Below are 21,502 nucleotides of genomic sequence, written 5' to 3'. Positions count from 1 at the left end.
ATAATTGTGACTTTATTTTTAATATAAGTAAATCCTACTAGAAAATTATTAAATAGATTTGTTTTATGCAATGCAATTGAAGAGGTTGATCTGATTACCCCCTTTATTGTCCCTATATGGAGAAATTTGGGATTTCTTTATTCAAGTCGGGCAAGATGTGAGATACCCTCTAATGTGTTTGGGCTGGATCAAAGAATGGTATGGCGAAGAATTCACTATGCACCCAGTTCCTTTGATTTCATTAACCTTTTTATGAATTTCAAAGATTAATGTCAATAATTCATTTTAAAATCTCTTAGATTCACCAATTTTGTGCACCTTTGACATTCATCTGCGACATCTGCACTGACAAGCCATTTGGTAGACCATCTCCAATTTACACTTTTTTATTATTATTATAACGTATGGTATCTTACATCCCTTCGGGGATGTGGACTAATCCCTACTATCCCAATTGCACTCTTCGATTCAAAGGAATCTTTCTAATAAGGCTATCTAGTTTCAAACACACAACTAGTGACCCTTGTCACTAGTTTACCATTGAAGCAACCCCTTCGGGGTTTCAATTTACCTTTCTGGTGTTCATCAATATTTTTATACAATTCTAATTTTATATTCTTATTGTTTGCACCCCTTTAAATAAGAGTCATGATAAGCTGAATAAATTTTTTTTTAAGATACTCAAATCTACTCAACTTGTTGTGTAAATGTCTTGTATTCTGTTGTGTTACATAGAGTTGCGGGGGTCCTGCTACCTAGTTAGCGGGTGGGGTGAAGTGGGTAGCACTCCTTCCTAGCGGTGCGAAGAAAGAGCCCCCCGGCCAAATTTTTTAAGGGGTATAAAAAGGACAATCATATATTATTTTCTTAAGGGATTTTCTATTTTGGGGAGTTTTACATGTTTTGATAACTCTCGATTATATAAATTGAGATCTCTAAAACTGTAAAACTCATGAGAAAATAGTGATTGCTCTTGTTCTGTTTTGTGGATGAGGCACACTGTCGAGTCACGTAAATTTTTGTATTTTGTGTTGTTTTTGCTATTTCGATTTTTTCACACAACTGACGTGGGATATGCACAAAACCCTAGATTTTTCTTTAAGATACACAAGGAAAAATCTATGGCTCTGTGCACATTCCACGTCAATTGCAGGGACTTGAGTTTTTTTTATGTTTCATTGAGTCAGTTCAATATTATTCTTTAAAAGGTTCTGTGTACATTCCAAGTCATGTGGACTCTTGAACCAAGATCTAGGCTGCTTTGTTGAAAGAAGTCAATTTAAAATGACTCAAAAAAAAAAAAAAGTATTAACATGCCACTATTGGAATCTCAAATGGCAACTCCACCCATTTAATATATCATTACTTACATGGTAATTTATCAAAACCTGCATCCAAAATTGAAAAGTTACTGCATTTGACATTAGGCTGACATAGTGTACACAAAACCATAGATGCTTTTTACTGGTATCTCAAGGAAAACATCTATCAATCTATACATGTTATCATGTCAGCGCAATGTTGAATGCAATGTCGTAGGAAGTTAGTCTAGCATTTTTCTATTTATAAAACTATACATTTCAACTTGTTGTATCAACTCATTATTGAGAATTAATCTATGAGAATCATGTGCAATAAGTTTCTTCTCAGAATCATGATAATCTGACTACCCCATGTGGCATACCCAATTGATTCCTCCTGACATGACATGTGCTAGAACCGTAGATTTGTACTGCTCGGGATACACAACTATAATTTTTTGGGGATGTGCAGTTGTTATCGCAAGGAGTACAGATATACGGTTCTCGTGCATGTCATGTCAGGGGAGTCAATTGAGTATGCCACGTGGGGTAGTCAGATTATCATGACTTTTTTCTTATTTATGTATGAACTTCTGTGTGTATGTTCTAAATTATTGTTATTTTGTAATTTCTCAAAGGGTGGGGATAATCTGACTCTCTTTTTTCATATGATCTATGTATACTCCCATCATAGAACCATAGATCCTTTGCTTGGGATACTCAAGAAAAAGATTTATAGTTCTGTAGCTTCCACGTCAAGAAGCATATGAAAAAAGAGTTAGAAAATCACAAATCTTTCTCAAGACACCTGCTTCTTTCTCACTTTCTTATTTGAGTCGTGCTGAATGCACAAGGTGTTGGTACAAGATTGGGTACGATGTTGACGTGGCAAGAGGATAAAATCATAGTTTGTTTTCATTGGGATACATAGGAAAAAGTTATGTTATTCTGTGCCCTTGCCACATCAGCCATGTACCAAGATTGCGTGCATTCATCATTATTCTTCCTCTTTTCCCCATTTGACATCAATCTGCATTGCACGTCTCAAAGGAAAACACTAGCTTCAACCGTCATCAACCCCATTAAACAAATGGTTGAGATACTACAGATGCCAAAACTCTCTGTATAAAAACGAAAAAGTGACTTGATCCATATAAAAAAAGATCTGATCTCTAAGAAATTTAATTTAATTTCACCCTCTTATCTCAACCATTAAACAAAGGGTTAAGATGCTACACATTCCTAAGAAAAATGTGTCTATAAAAATTGAGTTAATTTAATTTAGTTTTTTTATTAACTAATGAGCTAGAAGGGCTATACATGGTCCAACTAACCCAATCATTAATTAAAAGACGAACACAAACAAGAAAGTAGCCAATCCTCAACTAACATACAAGATAAATCAGGATACAATATTTTCTATAAATGCATAAATTACTTCTAAAAATTAGATGAACCATGTGAAAACTCGAACCGAAATGGAGGTGAGAACAAAACCCTTAAAAACAGATCTAAAATAATATTTTTCCATTTCTTTTCTTGTAACTATAGTAAATTATTCTTAAATGAGGTAATGACTTTGAATGATTACATGTTCATCTGAAGAGAGAATACTCTAGCATCACCTTGATCGAGTCGACTCATCAACTCCCAACACCAACAGTCTCTCTCTCACACACTTCACATAGCTATGCAATGTTATAATAAATGCTCTTAATGCCGAGTTGTGTTGCCAAAGCAGGCAATCAAACCACTTAACTTACTTTAGATCATATTGTTATCCTTTATTTTACTAACAGGACTCTTCTCAAAATTTATTATTTTATACCTATTTTCTTCTCCTTTCTTAAAAATTAATATAATACTACTTTTGCTATAACATATACCATATCTAGGAAATTTTTGGGATCGTCCACTCCTCAAGATTCGTATTGTTGATGATGCCTTGATCTCGGTATTTGTGTTGACTATTCCTGTCTTCGATATTTGTTGATGATGCATTTTAGTTTTGTGATTGTCTTCTTCGTTGATTTGACCTGAAAAGGACATCAATGTGGTGTTGGTCAAAGGATCTCCGACGATCAAATTAATACTTGAGAAAATATAACGCAATGAAACAAAATTTAGAGGTAAAGTATTATAGTATTTTGACCTACCATGACGTGGGAGAAGTCTTTCTATTTATAGAGTTGGCTCATTAACTTAGAGCATGTAACTTCTTCGTATAATGTCTATCATTAATGACTCATGATGTCTTTATGAAATTAAAGTCTCATTGTCTTATCTCATAATGGCTTTAAAGTATCACTACGTAGACTCATAATGGCCTTAAAACTCTACTTTCTTGGCTTTCGTAACTGACGAAAGAAGTGGCTTTTACTCTGTTGCCATTTCAACTAGGTGGATAGTCAGTTCCTCAAGTTAACTCAATCGTATTATGCACCTGATGTTCATTTTGTCAATATTATATTTCTTCCCTCTAACATTACTTGAGTAATTTTAAGTTGGAGTGTAAGTAATAATACTTGACAAAAGATTTACTCTCTAAAGGGATTGATTCTTGTAAGTATATTGTTTTAGAAGGTCGACTCCTTGAGGAGATTGTATTATCTTATGGCATTGTAGCCGATGGATTAGATCCTTGAGAAGGCCACACTGTTGAATGCTAGCAAGTAATGGGGTTAGCTCCTAAAAAAAGGCCGAAGCTCCTTGTGAAAAAGAGGATGGAGGGGTTGGCTTCTATAAAGGCCGAACCACCTTGGGATTGAAGAGGTTGAGAGATCAACCAATATAGAGGCTGAACCACCTTGGGTTATGGATAAATGGTTGGATCCCTTTTGGCCAAATTGATTGGGGTATGGGTCGGACCCATGGTATTTGGTTTGGATTGGGTTGCCACTACAATAAAATAAAATAAAAAAACACTTTAAAGGAACACTCTTATGTTTTTAAATGAACATCAGTTTTCGTACAAAGGGACATCTAAAATCTATTTTCACGGAAGTGGGATTAGACGAAATTTCACGAGACTTTAGACAACGGGGTTTACTAAAGTTGGAGTGTAATACTTAAAAGTTGGGGTGCCAATAGTATCTATATAAATAGTAATAAAAACCTTAGATCTGCCATTTCTCTGTTCCTCCACTTCTCTCTGAGACTCAGACGAATCTAACCCTAACGCACCTCTCTTCTCTCTCACTCCGTCACTCGATCTCGACCTCTCTTGATATCTCAGGCTCCACTGTCTCATTTTCTCATATACATTAGCAGCCAGATTCTTTATGAAGATTATCTAAACTCATTATTAATTTGTCTTAGAGAGAGTAAACTTGGATTTAAAAGCGTGAGAAATCTTGTGGACTCGATCGCATCTTCGCTGAATCTCAGTTATTCTGAGCTCTTTAGGTCGGATTCTCTCTCTGAGCTATTTTATTTTGTAATTTTACTTTGCATCTACTGAAATTCATGTAATATTAGCTGATCTTTGAGTGTTTTTTAGATCGGAGAAGAATTTGAGTTATTAAAGTTTGCTTATTTTATTTTGGTTTGATGTTGGAGCGAAAGAATGATTTGATTTGGTTATTTGTTTCAGATCTGTGAATCTGGTGTTTGTTTTTTGGGGTTTTGTTTAGAAATTGTCCTAAATGCAGAGGCAGACTAGGTCTATAGAGAGATCAAATTCTATGATGAGGAAGAAATGAAGTTTGGATTTGAGTGAGTCCGAAGGACAGTCTGAGAAGACGCGACTTGCTCTTGCAAGGTAGTTCGTCATTTTGTATTTTTAATTTTTTTTTTCTTATGTTTATAATTTATTTAGATAATGGGAAGCTATGGAATGAAGGTACTGGGTTTGGAGACATGTCTGCTGGATATTGTTAGCAGTACTATATTATTGTTGGTTCTATTTGGGATAGTTGAAGCAAAGCAAAATTTGGTTTCATTTCAGATAAAATTTGTTTCGTTTAATTCATATTAAAACAACCTAATGAAACTGCTTTATCCAGGAACGAAAACTTTCATTCTTCCTTTATTATTTGCTTGTTGCAGATTGGGCTGATCATGTGAACGTGCAATTGAAGTTACGAAAATTAATTTGCATTATTAATTTGTTTTGTCTTGATATTAATTGTTTGGTCATTGTTTTTGTACCTTTTGTCTTTATTCGTTGCTGAGTATATGCTTAATCTCATTGTTTATAGGAAGAGTGGGGGATGAACAATGTAATCACCTATATGCTATTGGTATACTTCCTGAATTTTTTTTAGGTGAGTTTTTCAATCGAAATTTCTTAGAATTTTTTATGAATTGGATTTGTTTATTATTGTTAAATTCATGTGTTATATAATCCAAATTTTAGATTTTTCTCTGAATCAAAGTGTGTGACTTGGAAAATTTTGTCCTAAATGGTGTATATTGATGTGTTGTGTGGAACAAATTGGACACACGCAATTGATCCAAGAGCTGGACCAACCTGAAGTACGTATTTTGTCGCACCATGATTTTTGGAGTTCATGAACTAGTCTATGATCCATTATCTGACCCGTGGTCCAAAATCCGGAGTGTAAAAATAAAATTAAAAATAATAAATAAATTGATAATTTTCACATTTTTTTTAATTAATATTTAAATCATTAATATAACACTCATACTCATCAAATGTAAGAGTTTATTTTCTTTTTCTTGAAAAAAAATAAAATAATCATATAATCTCTTTTCTAATCTCATACATTCACAGTAAAATCGTGAATATCTTCTAAAATTGATAAATGCAAAACATCCTTCGATTTGGGTTCTCCATTCCTTGTTGTCCTCATTCGATTTAATTTGGAATATTGAAAGGATGAGCCACGAAGCCCAATAAGAAAACACAACATTATTCTTCCAATGATTCAATAATAATGTAAAATTACATGACGCTTACCTTTTGCTCTTTGATCGACCACATCCTCTGGATGTGATATACATCACTTGTCAAGTGGACCACGTGCTCGAGTTCTTTTAGTAGCTCTTGGTGGGGGAAAAACTAGTGGTCGACTACGTCCCTTTGATGTAGGAGGAGTATCATATCATCCTCATCAATCCCACCGCCTTCAATGTAACTTTCTAAGTTTATTGCATTAACTTGTTTTTTCCTAGAACTCTTATCCATGTATTCCATGATCTCTCTTTGGATCTCGGGTGTAACCTTGTCACATGTCTTTGGATTTGATCCCGACATATGCACTAGATGTTTGTGGCATGCAATGCCACCTTGGCTTATGTAGCCACATAGCTTACACACAACTTGACTTTTTTCGTTTGCACTACGATAATGCCCATATTTCCAACTGGGGTCATTAGACTTTGGCCTTAGGGAAGAGTTGGCCGATGCAGAAGACATGATGGTGGTATTAGTGATAGTGAATGTGTGATGTAAATATGTAATGTTCTTCTAAATTCTAATGTGTGAATGTGTGAGTGTGACTTTGTTCTAATTTAAAACTTCTAAATTCAAAGTTCAAAGCTCTAGGTAATCAAAATGTGAGTCAAAGTATGTTCTAACTTCTAAATTCTATTTCTAATCTAACTTCTAACTTATAACAAGTTCATAAACTAATAAGTTACTAACAAAGTAAATTAAAGTAACAATAACAATTAACAAATTAACAATATATATATATACCTCAAGTTAAGAGTGAAGAGTTGAGATTGAGAAGATGAGATTTAATTTTGGAATGAAAAATAGAGATGATGGTGAGTTGACTTGAGACTTGAGACTTGAGACTTGAAAAGATGATGATATTGAATTATTGATTGCTTTGGATGCTTGATGATGTGTTGAATCTTGATCTTGATTCTTGAGCCTTGACTTCGTGTATTGTTGTACAACTTATACTTGTATACTTGTTGTATAACTTTTATTCTTTTTTGATTGTTTCTTGAATCCTGAGTCTTGATCTTGATTCTTCAATGCTTGAGTTGAAGACTTGAAGCTTGATTTGAATGATGATGAATCTTGAGTTCTTGAGACTTGAGAGTTGAGAGTCTTGAATCTTAGAGGTGGTAGTAAAGACTAGAGAGTATTAGAGAGTAGAGAATAGAGAAAAGAGTAGATAATATGTTGTAATAGAAGTATGGGGGGTAGGAGGGGTATTTATAGAAAAAAGTAGAGTTCAAAAGAAAAGAACAAAAGAAAATTATGTGTCCAACGGTCATATTTTTGACCGTTGGACGTTATGCCATCGCATACTTACCAAATAACATATTTTCACATATGCGACTGCGGCATATGAAAAAATATGCTTTGAAATTGCATATGCGATCGCATTTGACAACATTGGTTGTAATCATGTCAAGCTAGTAATCCTACTCATTCTTATATTAATAATCAACTTTCACAATATTCTTTCAATTCCTCTCATACTAAAGAAACATAAATTAAAAATATCATAATTTACTCAACTACATCATCAACTCCCCTACCATTATTATTCTTTAACCTGTAAGCAAGTATTTTTGCATCTCTTATTATTAATAAATCATAAGAAAAAAAGATGTTAGACCTACCAAATATTTTTACATCGATTCTTTTTGATGTCTCATTTCTCCTTATAGCACATATCATTTCTTGATTTCCTTCTAGCAATTCGAAGTTGAACAAATAGATAGAGACATGATAGTATGATAAGTAATGAGAAATAAGATAAAGATGTGAAAGAGAATAGATGAATAGATTGGAGGGTGTCCCTTTAGATAGGTTAATTTCTTTGAATCAATTTAAAAGGAAAAAAAAATATAGGATTGCCATGTGTCCTTTTCTAAGTTTCTCTTTCTCAATTTTCAATTTATTTCTTTTGTAGGTTCCCCCATTTTTTCTCATAAAAAAAGAAATAGTTTAAGATAAATCAAGACATTCTTAATTGAAGAATATCAAATAAAAACTTTATAAGAAGATTAAGCCTATTAGGATAAATTTGAATTAAAAAAAAAGAAATTTCAAAGGAAAGAGAGAAGATTTCAATTTATTTCCAATGATTATCTTCTCACACCCTAATCAATGGTGAAACATCCCCACCTAAAATTGCCTTTCAATCAATATTAAAATACTTTTAAGTCCTATATTAGAACCCTTGAGATATCCTTAACTACAAATATGCTATGCTTACAAATTTCCTTATTAGTAGACTTAAAATACCCTCCAAGTTAAGTGACTAAAAAATGATAATGAACTAGATCCATTGAACTTTGGATTATGGGTTTTCACAATTGATGTAGGGAAATAAGGGAATAAAGTTTAAATTCTATTAGAGAATTGGTGGATATAAAAGAATATTATGTTAACAATGGTTAAATATTATGACTTATAAGTTTTAATGGAAGTATGTAGAAATTATAGGTATCAATAAAAGGATAGTAAAAATCATTATAGTGAGGAGTAATGAGAGTCATAGATCCGTATGAAATATTAGAGTATTGTTTTTTGTTACTAGAGGTTTGTCTTCAAATTTTGTGGACGAAATTTCTTTATAAGAGGGGTACATTGTGAATACCCATAATCCAAAGTCTAGTGGATTTAGTCCATTATCATTTTTAGTCACTTGACTTGGAGGATATTTTAGGTTTAGTAATAAGGAAATTTATAAGCATGGCATATTTGTAGTTAAGGATATCTCAAGTGTTTCAATATAGGACGTAAAAGTAATTTAATATTAATTGAAAGGCAATTGTAGAAGGTGGGGGTGTCTCACCATTGATTAGGGTGTGAGAAGATAATCATTGGAAATAAATTGAAATCTTTTCTCTTTCCTTTGAATTTTTTTTTTAAAAAATTCAAATATATCCTAAGAGGCTTAATCTTCTTAGGAAGTTTTTATTTGGTATCCTTCAATTAAGAATGTCTTGATTTATCTTAAATTTTATCTCTTTTTATGAGAAAGAATGGGGGAACCTACAAAAGAAATAAATTGAAAATTGAGGGAGAGAAGCTTAGAGAAGGACACATGGCAATCATAAATTTTTTTTTCTTTTTAAATTGGTTCAAAGAAATTAACCAATCTAAAGGGGCACCCTCCGATCTATCCATCTATTCTCTTTCGCATATTTATCCCATTTCTCTTATCATACTATCATGTCTCTATTTATTTGTTCAACTTCGAATTGCTAGAAGGAAATCAAGAATTGATATGTGCTATAGGAGAAATGAGACTTCAAAAGGAATCGATGTAAACGTATTTGGTAGGTTTAATCCTTTTTTTTTTTAATGATTTATTAATAATAGGAGATGAAAGAGTACATGTTTGCAGGTTAAAGAATAATAATGGTAGGGGTGTTGGTGGTGTAGTTGAGTAAATTATGATATTTTTAATAAATGTTTCTTTAGTATGAGAGGAAATGAAAAAATATTATGAAAGTTGATTATTAATGTAAGAATGAGTAGGATTACTAGCTTGAAATGATTACAACTATTATTTTCTTAAACATGAAATGAGTGAAAATTGATACAATGATAAGGTTATGATCATTGCATGAGCATGAAATGAAGTTGTGGCACTTCATGTGATTATGAGAAATTGATGTGTGTGGGGGCAAGTAGGGTGTAGGCCCTTGGGTGCAAAACCCTAAAGCCCTCGAGGAAGGCCCTGGAATGGGGTAGTTGCAGTTTCTTCAGACCGGGATAAAATGGCCGAATTGAATATGAAGGTTTAGCCAAACCAAGGATAAAATGGTTAAAATGAGTGATAAGAAAATTGTTATGTGATGTTGTCGTTTATGAAGTGTTGAGTTAATTGTTTTGTATTATTTCATTATTATTATGTTATGTGCTCTTAATTTTATATTATTATTGAATCATTGGAAGAAGAATATTATGTTTTCCTATTGGGCTTTGTGGCTCATTCTTTCAATATTCCAGATTTAATTGAATGAGGGTGGCAAGGATTGGAGAACCCAAATCGAAGGATGCTTTGCATTTCTCAATTTTAGAATATATTCACGATTTTACTGTGAATGTATGAGATTAGAAAAGAGATTATATGATTAGTTTTTTTTGGTAAGAAAAAGAAAATAAACTCTTACATTTGATGAGCATGAGTGTTATATTAATGAAAAAAATGTGAAAATTGTCAATTTATTTATTATTTTATTTTCACACTTCGGATTTTGGACCACGGGTCGGATAATGGATCATAGACTAGTTCATGGATTCCAAAAATCGGGGTGCGACATATTTTGACATCTAATTAGATATTTTATTGATCCAAGAATGTGGATGACCATTTCATCGAGGCTTATGATTCTGTCAAGGACATCTCCAAAATTCTTGAGGCTCAAAGAGTTCATTTTCAACCTAGTTTTGAGGAAATAAAAGGTGGTTTATCTTTACCTTGCTTTATAGTGTTGATGACTAAGTTCATACTGCCTAGGGTTCAATATTTTTCTTAATCTTGAATGAAATAAAGTTGGTTGTGTTGGGTTCCTGTAAAGGGTTTCTTGGTATAGTATACACTTGCCTAACTATATTCATCTGTATCGTCCATAACTGTGACTTGTTGGAAGATTAGGTTAACATTGTTGGATATTTGTTGATTTCTATTTAAGCAAATCTTCACAGTACTCTTCCTTGCTCTCTTTCATGCTTCCTCCCATTTTGAATGTAAAGAAGTCAATTAACTCAATCGAGCTATCACATGGCGTTGGTCCACCATGTCTTGGTCAACATCATCTAAGAGTTTCCGTGCATTGATCTCCAAAAGTTTATCTACATGTACAGCATTGAAGAGCGATCTCTATGATGATTATGGAGGAATGGAATCAAGGAGCCATTCAACATGGAATTGTACGGAAAAAAATCTCCTTGTGGTTGACACCAAGTCCTCTCAAGCTCGGATTTCTCATCTATGTTTTTCATAATGGGTAATGTTGGATATTAAAAAAAAAAATGATGCTTTTTTAGTGAATTAGATAGTATTTTCTTATGAATCCAGTCCTTATTTGTGTAGGTTCTTTCCCTAAGTTAGTTCTTGGTGAATTAGAGAACAGTTAGTGAATTCCCTGTATCAATCATATTCCATAACGCATCAACTGCTCCCTACCTCATTGTACAAAACTTTATAGTTTTTACTTGTTATTTATTTAAATACCATTGATAAGTAAATTTTCTTAAAGAAACGAAAACTAGGTAGTATTTGATGCGATAGTATCACATCTTTAGCCTATGCAAACTGGAACAAATTATCACCTTTTTTTTTCTTCTTCAAATCTATTGACCATGCAAGCATACCTCCACCACCACCTCCACCCACACCTACAGAGAATTGTCACTTCAATCAATGTTTTATGTCATGAATTTGCCAAAATTTTATCTTGTGTATTGTTCTAATTTTTTCCATTTGAGAATATAAGGTGGAAGGTTTGGTGTTTGTGCTGGGATGTGTTGGTGTCTAAAGTGGAATTCTTGATTATTAATGGATTATGCTTCCAATTTGCAGGTTGGTCAGGTTGGGGCAGTGTCGGTTGTGTAATTTGACAATTCTTTTAAAAAAAAATTAAGAGATTTTGAAGGCCTCCATGTGACATGACAATGACAAATTGAACTTCCCTACCTAAAGGACATTGAAGTAAAGCTATATGAAGGCCTCCATGTTATGAAGGTTTGTTTATTTCTATTCATGATTTTTTCTCTATTGTTTCAATCAGATCACAACATGAACGGTTGTTGAGGTGCAACAAAAGTAGCAGGTTGATACTTAAAAAAAAAAAAAAAGTTGCAGGTTGAGATGGACTAACAACCTCAGACCAAGAATCAAGAGAAGGAACTTCACCACTCATGAAGAAAGGATGATAGTCCATCTGCAAGCTTTATTGGTAACAAGAAAATCTCAAAAACACCATTTCCCTTCACATTTAAATATTACTATATGTATCATCTAAATCTATATAAAAAATATTTTTTTCTTTTTGTTTCATAATCTAAAATGTTATGTTTCGACTATCTATGATATATATATTGCATAAGCTTCAACCACTTGTCAGCTTATTAACAAGATATTCATTGATAAAAGGATCTTAGATACGACCAACCACGAACCTTTACTTATGGTTCTTGTGAAGCTCTCCAAGTATTTACTTGTAAAAGTGATGGAACTATTATGCTCTGTTTTAGGAATACATTTATTTGCCTACTTGGCATGATTAACATTCATTGTCTGTTTGTTCTATTTTCACGTCGTTCCGTTATGTCTTCCAAAACTTTTAGTTGCTTTGAAAACCTCCAATTGTGGTGACATGTGCCTTTTTTGACAGAAAAATGCAGTTATCAGTGATCTTTGTCTTGCCCTTGAAAACGAGAATCTAGTTCTGTTGAAGATGATTGGAGGAGCTTAAAATTGGCGAGAACTGATGATTTCTCAGCTTCTAAGACAATGCTGCTTCAACAGAGGAACCCTTCATTGCTTAGATCTAATTATGTTTTCTCTGATGGACAACAATACATGTTGAGCCTTTCTTCTCCCAAATCAGAAGCTTTGTTACTCAGTGATGATGTTAAATTCCCTTACTATCATCAGGCCTTGTCTACTCATACTAGAAATACTGGTATAGATACTAAAAACATTTTTTTTTCAAGCTTGAGCTTTTCCTAGTTATTGGATGTGTGGGCTTTACTTGGATTTGGGTTTTTTGACATAGGTATTTATTATTTAGTAATATTTGGTATTTTTGTGGAAGAAAAAATTATCCTTTATGAAGCCAAAGATCATGTTTTTATTGATCTTATTAAACTCTGGTTCCATTATTTGATTGATTCCTTTCATGACACTTGGTGGAAAGATCTTGGATTTGAGTCTTTACAAGAAAAGGTGACTTATTATTATTATTATTTTTTGGTTGGTCTTCCTGTTTTGGAAGAAAAGGTTTTTGCAATATTCACTACAGTAGATGAATAGGAAAAAAGAAAAAAAAAAAAAAAAGGGTTAAAAATATAGAGCAAGATTAGGAAGAGAAATAGAAGTTCAGGAGTCAAACTTTGAGTCTTATGGATCAACACCACGGAGAAACAGAGAGAAGGGTTTTATGTAGTTGACATACCTTGTGAGTTCTTGCCGCTGCAATAGCCGGTGGGAGGAGAAAATTTCACCATTGTAGTCACCTGAGGGAGGGAAAGTTGCTACAATCGCCGGAGTGAGGGAGAATATGGTGGTTGCAATTTCATGGAACCAAGCAATAAGATACGTTCTGGGTTAGGGTATAATAAACCAGGGTAATTATAAAAGCTCCTTACGAATTAATAAAGGCAACTTACACCATAGCCGAATTATTGTTTTATATGGGTTAAAAGTTTTGAAATGAGTTAATTTTTGGTGAGGATGTTCTATATGACAAAGAGATTATCCTCATCAAAACTCAGCCCATTCTGAAAATTTTAACCTCATCAAAAGTGATTTACAAAAAAATGGACGATTTATTATTTTTGAACTTGTTTTGATGGGGTTAGAAGTTTTGGAATAGACTGATTTTTTGTGAAGATGATTTCCTTAGGATAAAAGTTTTGGAATGAACTGATTTTTGGTTGAGTAGATATGATTTTTGGTAAAGATGATGTCTTCACCGTAAAAATCATTCTCACCAAAAATTAGTTAATTCCAAAACTTTTAACCCATATAAGACCAAAAAAAAAAGAAGGGCTACGGTATGAGTTGCCCTTATTAATTCGTGGGGTGCTTTTATAATTACCCAATGAACGGAGTGTAGAGAGGCTTGGGTTGGGATATATCGCATAAAATGTAACATGTTGAGGAGTATAATGGGAATCGAATAATTTATTTTATGGCAATGAAGTGCTTTGCCCAAGTTGTATTAAGAGAAGAAAAAAAAAAAAAAGGTTAGGGTCTTCATGTTGAGTCCGTGAAATGGATTTTAATCCAAAAAGGATTAAATATGTTCTTGATCGGTAAATGTTTAAAAATTTAAAAACGATGTGCTTGATAACAATTGATTCAAACGTTATTTGAAAGAGAGCTCGATCACGAAATATCCAAAGGGTTTTTGAAAAGCTAGCCTGATCATGGATGATTCAAAAGTTCTTCGGGCCATATGATTGGTCTAAGTCAATTATAGGTTGAAAATAATACTCTCTTTTTTGTTATTCTTCGTACACAAGGATAGCTTTGTGGGTTTTAATGGACCATGGACTGAGTCATGATCATTGCGCTGCGCTTCAACAACTTATGTTAAGCAAATTCGCAAACTGAAGTTTGGATATTGGAATGGAGCCCACAATCTTGAAGCTTTCTTCAAGAAATTAGAACAAATGGTAGTTTGTGAGGTAATTGTGCAAATTGAAGGTAGACTGTGAGAGACCTTACTAGAGCTATAGGGGGTTCTAGTTAATGTGGCATGAAATTTATCAACGTAAATGAAGCAATTGATGTTGTCGAATACATTAATTTGGCAACAATGATTTGGTAAAGATATAGCATCCATTGATGGCAATGGAGATGAACGACAACAGTGATGATAAATAGGATGGAATGCAACAGGGATGGATGAGTTTCTGGCTGAAAGTGAGTGGCTCATATTGAATGAAGCGATGCCTATAGGATGACAATCGATCAACAACATCAGAAGTGTCATATCCTCAAGGACGATCTCTTGTATGTGGTAAATAATGGTGACTTGGTGTAGACACGATAAAAGTATGCAACAACGGTGGTACACCTTCATGACTTTCATATTTATATATATGATTTAGAAGCACATCTGTTACGTACCTCTACAAATACGCCAAAGAGCCTAAACCAAAAAAAAATGGGTGGTAATCCACCAATGGTGGTAGAACGGGGTTGCAAGATTGGATTATTAGTAGAACATAAGTCGTTAGATGATTGACTTTGATACCATGAAGAAGAATGGAATTAGATTTATTGATTTAGTTATGATTATGTGATTCTAAAAAGAGTTATATAAAAAATAATTGAGAACAATACTCCAATAAATATAAACAAACTATGATTAATTATCAAATCTAATCTGATTAGAATTATTATAATCTTATTCTTCATCTTAATTCTCAAGATAATATAATTTGGTGTATCCCATTCAACTTTATCACAATGCCATGAATATCGGTTGGTTGCTTTACCTTCTAAAGTCATGAATTTTCTCGAGTTTCATACTTTATAGATTGGAGAAGATGCTAATAGTGATTTGTATATTTATTAGTACATTATTGTTGAATCCTAGATTATAGAGAATAGATGTTGGTAGACAACGGCTATAACAGCTCTTCCCATCCTAGAAAGATAGAAAACTATACTTTAATCACTTCTTTATGTAGATGAATATTAAATTAACTTGATAAATCTAATTTTAAATTCATCAAAGAAAGCTAAGTTAATTTCAATACTTTGAAATAATAACTTAGTCAAATCAACTCAAATAAAGACCCTACTCAAGATTATCGAAAATGGGTCCCACATTTACAAAGGGTTCCCAAAAAATAATGGTCAAGTGTTACCATTGTTACAAACTTTCTATATATTATTATATAAAAATCTAAATTAGAACAACTTGACATTTTACATGCGCGTGATTTGGAATAATATCTCGCATCCATACAAAAAAAAATATTTCAGTCCAGCTTCCTCTAATATTTGACATTTCTATTATTTTTCACGAGTCAACCAATATGGTTTCGTTGAAGCAGAACTTTCTTAGAAAATGTTAAAACTGATATTTATGGAGACATTTCTAGGAACAGAGATTTGCTGTTTTGAATTTTATGTGCTAAGCTGATGATCCAATGGCAGGCCTCCACGAGTATTTTAAAAAATTAAAATCCATGCATTTTAACGGCTCTGAAAATTTCTCTTCCCTAACCAATCACTCTTATTTTTTAAATACACGTGGTGGTGGCCTGCCATTGGTTCATCAATTTAGCACGCGCAATTCAAAACAACAAATCTCTGTTCCATTTCCAGGGTCCATCGTATTTGGATACTATGAAAAATATAGCTTCCTTGATTCAAATGTTTAATTATTAAAAGAGTTGTGCTAGAGTAACCTCAAGATTATACCTCACAACATAGTTATTGTACAATGCAGCTCTGAATTAGTAAAGATTCGATAACTATTTTAAACACGGCATTATAAAAGATCTACTACTTTATATTTGAAGAGTTATTGTGAATGATGTACCATTATTGGATATACTCCAATATACACAATCTCTGCCACTGAATAATCACTCACTATTAGGGGAGCAATTATACTTGACTAGTGGAGAGTTGGGTGAATTGCATTAATTAAAGACGATTGTTAGGAAAATAGCAGATGCCTTAGCGAAGCAAGTAGCCTCACTGCAAACTTTTATCATTTTATAGTAGCAGTCCATCCATCTAGGGCTATTGCGCATCTAGGTTGCTAGAGAAGGCTGAGGCTGTTTTTGCTGAGATGCGAAAACGTGGACACATACCACAATCTTATGGCTTGCAGATTTTATCCCTCCACATTTGGTCTAAGCCAACTGGATTGAAAATAATATTTTTTCTTTCTTCTTATGCAAGGATTTGACATAAGCTCTGTGGATTTTATGGACCATGGACTAAGTCATTAGACTTGAACAACTTGTGTTAAGAAAATTAGCGAAGTGTAATCGGGGCATAGAAAGTGGAGCCCACAATTTTCAAGCTTTCTTCATCAAATTAGAATAATTAAAGACCTTATTAGAGCTATAGGAGGTTTAGTTAATGTACCAAGGAATTTATCGATGGAAATGAAGTTATTGTTGTGGTGGAATATGTTGATTTGGAAACAATGATTTCGTGAAGATGATATAGCATCCATTGTCGACAATGGAGATCAACGATGGCAGTGGTGATAAATAGGATGGAATTCAACGGGGATAGATGAGATCTGGATGTGGTGATGCCTACAGGATGACAATTGATGAACAACATCAAAAGTATCGTCTCCTCACTACAAGAAAAATTACCTATAGCAACAATTTTTCAGCAACAGCCACGTATTGACCATGCTATATATAAAGTCCTATGATGATGGTTTTTTTAATGATCATCTCAAAAAAGAGTTATGTAATTTTATGAATTAATTTATTAGAGGGCAAATTAGGTCTTTTAGCGACTACATATCGCGATGACCAGCTTTTGACCATCGCAAAAAGTGTATATACCTATGGCCAGAAATGAAGACCGACACTAAAACATATTATTGCGCTAACCAGATGTTTAGACCGTCACTATGGTTGTGCAAAATTTGAGGCACGCTTGTGACTTTCATACGTGGTAAATAATGGTAACTTGGTGTAGGCAAGATAAAAGAATGCAACAATGGTGGTGCACCCTCATGACTTCTATATTATTCAGAAGCACATCGGTTAGGTACCAATACAAATACACCAAAGGGCCTAGACCACCATCTTTGGTAGCCATTTCTTTTGTGATATGTTGGGATGTATCGTCTTTGCCTATAATTGTTTGATGAAATATCTAATGGACAAAAAAATGGGTGACAGCCCACCGACAATGGTAGAACGAAATTGTAGGATTGCATTATCATGAAGAAGAATGGAATTGAATTTATTGTCTGGTTTATGATTATGTGATTGTAATATGACTTATATAGGAAATTATAGAAACCAATACTCCTCAAGAGAAAATAATTTGGTGTATCATAATACGCACACTAGACTTCTCAATTTTGTAATGAAGAGAGTTCTTTCGAAATTTGAAGTTGGACTCCTACCAATCAGCTTAGACTTCTTAATTTTGTTGTTGTTTATTTATTATTGTTGATCAGTCATAGATTACAGAGATTATAGAGAGTAAGATGTTGGTAAGCAACCGTTACTCATGCCAAGCTAATGAAAATATCTGCTCTACCCACCATGGAAAGGAAAATATTATTCTTTGATCACTTCTTTACGTAGATCAATATTAAATTAATTGCATTAATCTAATTTTAACTTCAATCATTTCTAATATTCTATTATTATAAGAAAGTTAAGTTAAATTCATCAATCAACTTGACATAATAACTTAATTAAATAGAATCAAATCAAATTCTATATATACTTTTTTCCTTATCTGATCTGAAGATGAATTGAAAATGGGTTGCACACGTACGAAGGGTTCCCAAAAATAGTGTCACCATTGTTATCGACTGTGTATTTTATGTTATATAAAATCCTTAATTAAAAGAACCGACCTTTTTGTAGCGGTCAAACACAAAAGATTCGTCTAATATTTGACATTTCTTTCGTTTTCCATAAGTCAACAAATCTAGGTTCGTCGTAGCAGGACTTTCTTGGAAAATGGTAAAACTGATATTTTATTTGTCACATTGCTAGGGTGCACCGTAGTTGGATACCATGAAAAGTCTAGTCCACTTTCCTTGATATAAGTTTCTTTAGGCCCAAGGAAACATATATAGATATATCTCCAGAAAATTCTTTACTATCTTTGGACAATTGTGCCACACAACACACCGTTGACATTGGAATATTCTAAGAAAAATAACGCTGAAGTGACCTGAGGATGGAGCTTCAAATGGCACATCTTGACGTGATAGTGTATGATAATCATAGTTGTTTTTCATTATAATACAAATGAAAAAGCATTTATAGATCCTATATATCAATTTTCATATCAAGAAGTGCAATATGAGGTTTGACTTAAGAAAAAATGTAAAAGAGAAAGATGGCTATTTACTCTATTTCAAGTCTCCTTTGCATGTCTCATGCATATATGGCACCATACTTAGTCCCGTTGAGAAATAAATGTTTAATTAGTCCAACATGTGATTGACAATCCATCTGAGTGGTTAATTCAAGTCATTGAATTTGAGGACTTATTATTTCAAAAACCAATCCCTGAACCTGTTCAAAAAATTAAACATATGGTAAAGAGAATATTTAGCCAATCAATATAAATCATAGGTTTGACTGATTTTTATTTGGTCGATTTACCAAAATGTTTGCTGAAAATTGTAAAATTTTCATTATAGTGCGTGATCATTTGAATTTCGAAAAGGATAAATTACAATTTTAGAAATTAAAATTTGTACAAAGTAGAAAAATTAAAGTTGAATTATGAAAATATTTGTCTCAAAATGTTATATGTTTAATAATAAAAATTAAGGGAATATTTTAGAATGTGCCACCTAGCTCTTTTTTTTTTTCTTCTTCTAAGCAAGCAAAAATTTATTAATTTTAAGGAAAGAATTACAGAATTCAGGTATTTGGGAGACCCAATTGGTCACCAACAAATGTCCTCTTAACTAAAAATGGAAGATCATGTGCAAAATAAAAATTTTCAGAAGAACCCGAGGAGGATGCATAAACAGCTAAAGCGTCCGTAGAGTTGTTTCCTTCTCTATCCATCAATATTCAATTTGATCCACCCCAAAATTTGGTTTAATCCACCTCATAGGAATAACACAGACAAACTTTTGGAGCGGATCAATGAATTAACTCAAATAAGCTTACCAATTTTACCAATAAAAAAACTAAAAACAAAGAGGGTATTTTGGCAATTTAAACTAATTTTTGTTCCTATTAAATTAATTTCAGAATTGGTAATTTATCATTTTCAGAAAATGAATAATGCACCGAAACAGGAACCAATTCCTGTATTTTATTTGATAATTTCCTTCTTTATTAGAAGTGGGATAAATATTCATAGTGCCATTTGCTACTCTAGCTAACACCCTTCATCAACATGGATCAGGAATGGATTCAAATTCAAAATTTTCCTAGATTACTAGAAGGGAGGATTATAAAGTCCAACTTCATTGGATACTAAAGCATTAACTGACCAATAAACTTGTGCCAAAGCTTGAGAAACTGGGCAGCACCTATGATTTTAAAAGGAAAACTGATTCCATTATACGTTCTTCCCAACATTCATTGTCTCATTGGCCATTAATGCAAAAGAATCACATGCAAATATATTCATTGATTTTTTATTTATTATTTATTTTTGCTTGGTGGGTGTGGGATTAGCATAAGAAGGGGTTCAAGAGGTTTGATTGAACATAAGACCTAGGAACAACCTCCACAAAGTCTTACCACTTAGTTATTCATTAATTTCATCGTCTCTTTAAATAAGGGATTTGATGAACCAAAGACCTAAGAATAACCTTCATAAGGTCTTACCACTTAATTATTCATTAATTTCATCGTCTCTTTAAATAAGGGATTTGATGAACCAAAGACTTAGGAATAACCTTCATAAGGTCTTACCACTTAATTATTCATTAATTTCATCGTCAGTTAAAATAAGGGTTTTGATGAGTCATGATGATATGTATCTTACACGTGGCGTCCACCCAATGAAGTAACCAAAATTTCATCTTTTGAACGGTTCAAGACAAAAAAAATAATGATTTTTGATCCAGTAAACTTCCATGGTGGGACAACGACTTTTCTTTGTTTTTTGTTTACTCGATTTAACATAGTAAGCTATCATACAATAATGTATTATATAAGTAAATTAAGAAAAATCATCAAAGACTTCTCACTTCTCAGTTTTGATCAAGAGAACCAAATGCCATCTCTTCCTCTCTTCTTCTTCTTCTTCTTCCCTTACTCAGTCTACCTTTTGTTACTTTCATCATGGGAAGCTATGGGTGATGGTGATATGGGGAAAAGGGTGAGTATAGGTGCCATTGTAGATAATAGTTCTTGGGTGGGCAAAGTAGAGGAGGTCGCAATGAAGATGGCGATGGAAGATTTCTACAAGTCCAGTAGTGACAGACCAGTTCTTCACATTAGAGACTCTAAGCGGGAACCCATCCAAGCAGCTCTTGCTGGTTAGAAGTTAAATCTCTTTTAATTTTCAGAATTTGTTGTTTAGTCTCACATCAGACACTCATTGCTCTCTCTCTCTCTCTCTCTCTCTCTCTGTTTGTAAGCTCGTGGGCCTCTCCACTCGTTGTCAAATGATTTTGAGTTGGACCCCAAATTTATCATGGTATTAACCTTTCTCCTCCATGTCACTCAATTCATGTCTCCACGTGCTTTAGCCCAATCTAATCCACACGTGCAGGGCATGTTGAGTTTAGTCCCACATCGGACACTTATTGCCTTGTCTCTCTCCTTATTTGGTTTTGAGTTGGACCCGAAATTTATCTGCATTGATACAATGAAATTTTGAAAAAGGAAACTTTTTAATTTACCTCCCTGATTAATTAGAAATATTTTAGACAAA

At 33.2% G+C, this 21,502-nt stretch overlaps 1 long non-coding RNA gene across 6 annotated transcripts; it reads left to right on the top strand.

Annotated features, from left to right (window-relative positions):
• The first annotated feature begins 4,333 nt into the window (after positions 1–4,333).
• On the top strand, positions 4,334–12,828 carry LOC147392166 (uncharacterized). 6 transcript variants are annotated; one of them, XR_015182907.1, is made up of 8 exons: positions 4,334–4,706; positions 4,894–5,061; positions 5,501–5,566; positions 10,542–10,647; positions 11,050–11,192; positions 11,768–11,929; positions 12,000–12,143; positions 12,582–12,828. It is a non-coding gene; the product is annotated as an uncharacterized LOC147392166 (long non-coding RNA). The 6 variants fall into 6 exon arrangements; XR_015182908.1 differs by lacking the exon at positions 11,050–11,192 and having other exon boundaries at positions 4,336–4,706; XR_015182905.1 differs by lacking the exon at positions 10,542–10,647 and having other exon boundaries at positions 4,371–4,706.
• Positions 12,829–21,502: the final 8,674 nt, after the last annotated feature.

Source organism: Akebia trifoliata, chromosome 11, assembly GCF_017979445.1.
Source record: "Akebia trifoliata isolate Shusen 1 chromosome 11, ASM1797944v1, whole genome shotgun sequence".
Classification (NCBI taxonomy): Eukaryota; Viridiplantae; Streptophyta; class Magnoliopsida; order Ranunculales; family Lardizabalaceae; genus Akebia; species Akebia trifoliata.
The sequence above is the reverse complement of the archived record's forward strand: the minus strand, read 5'-3'. Positions and strand labels throughout refer to the sequence as shown.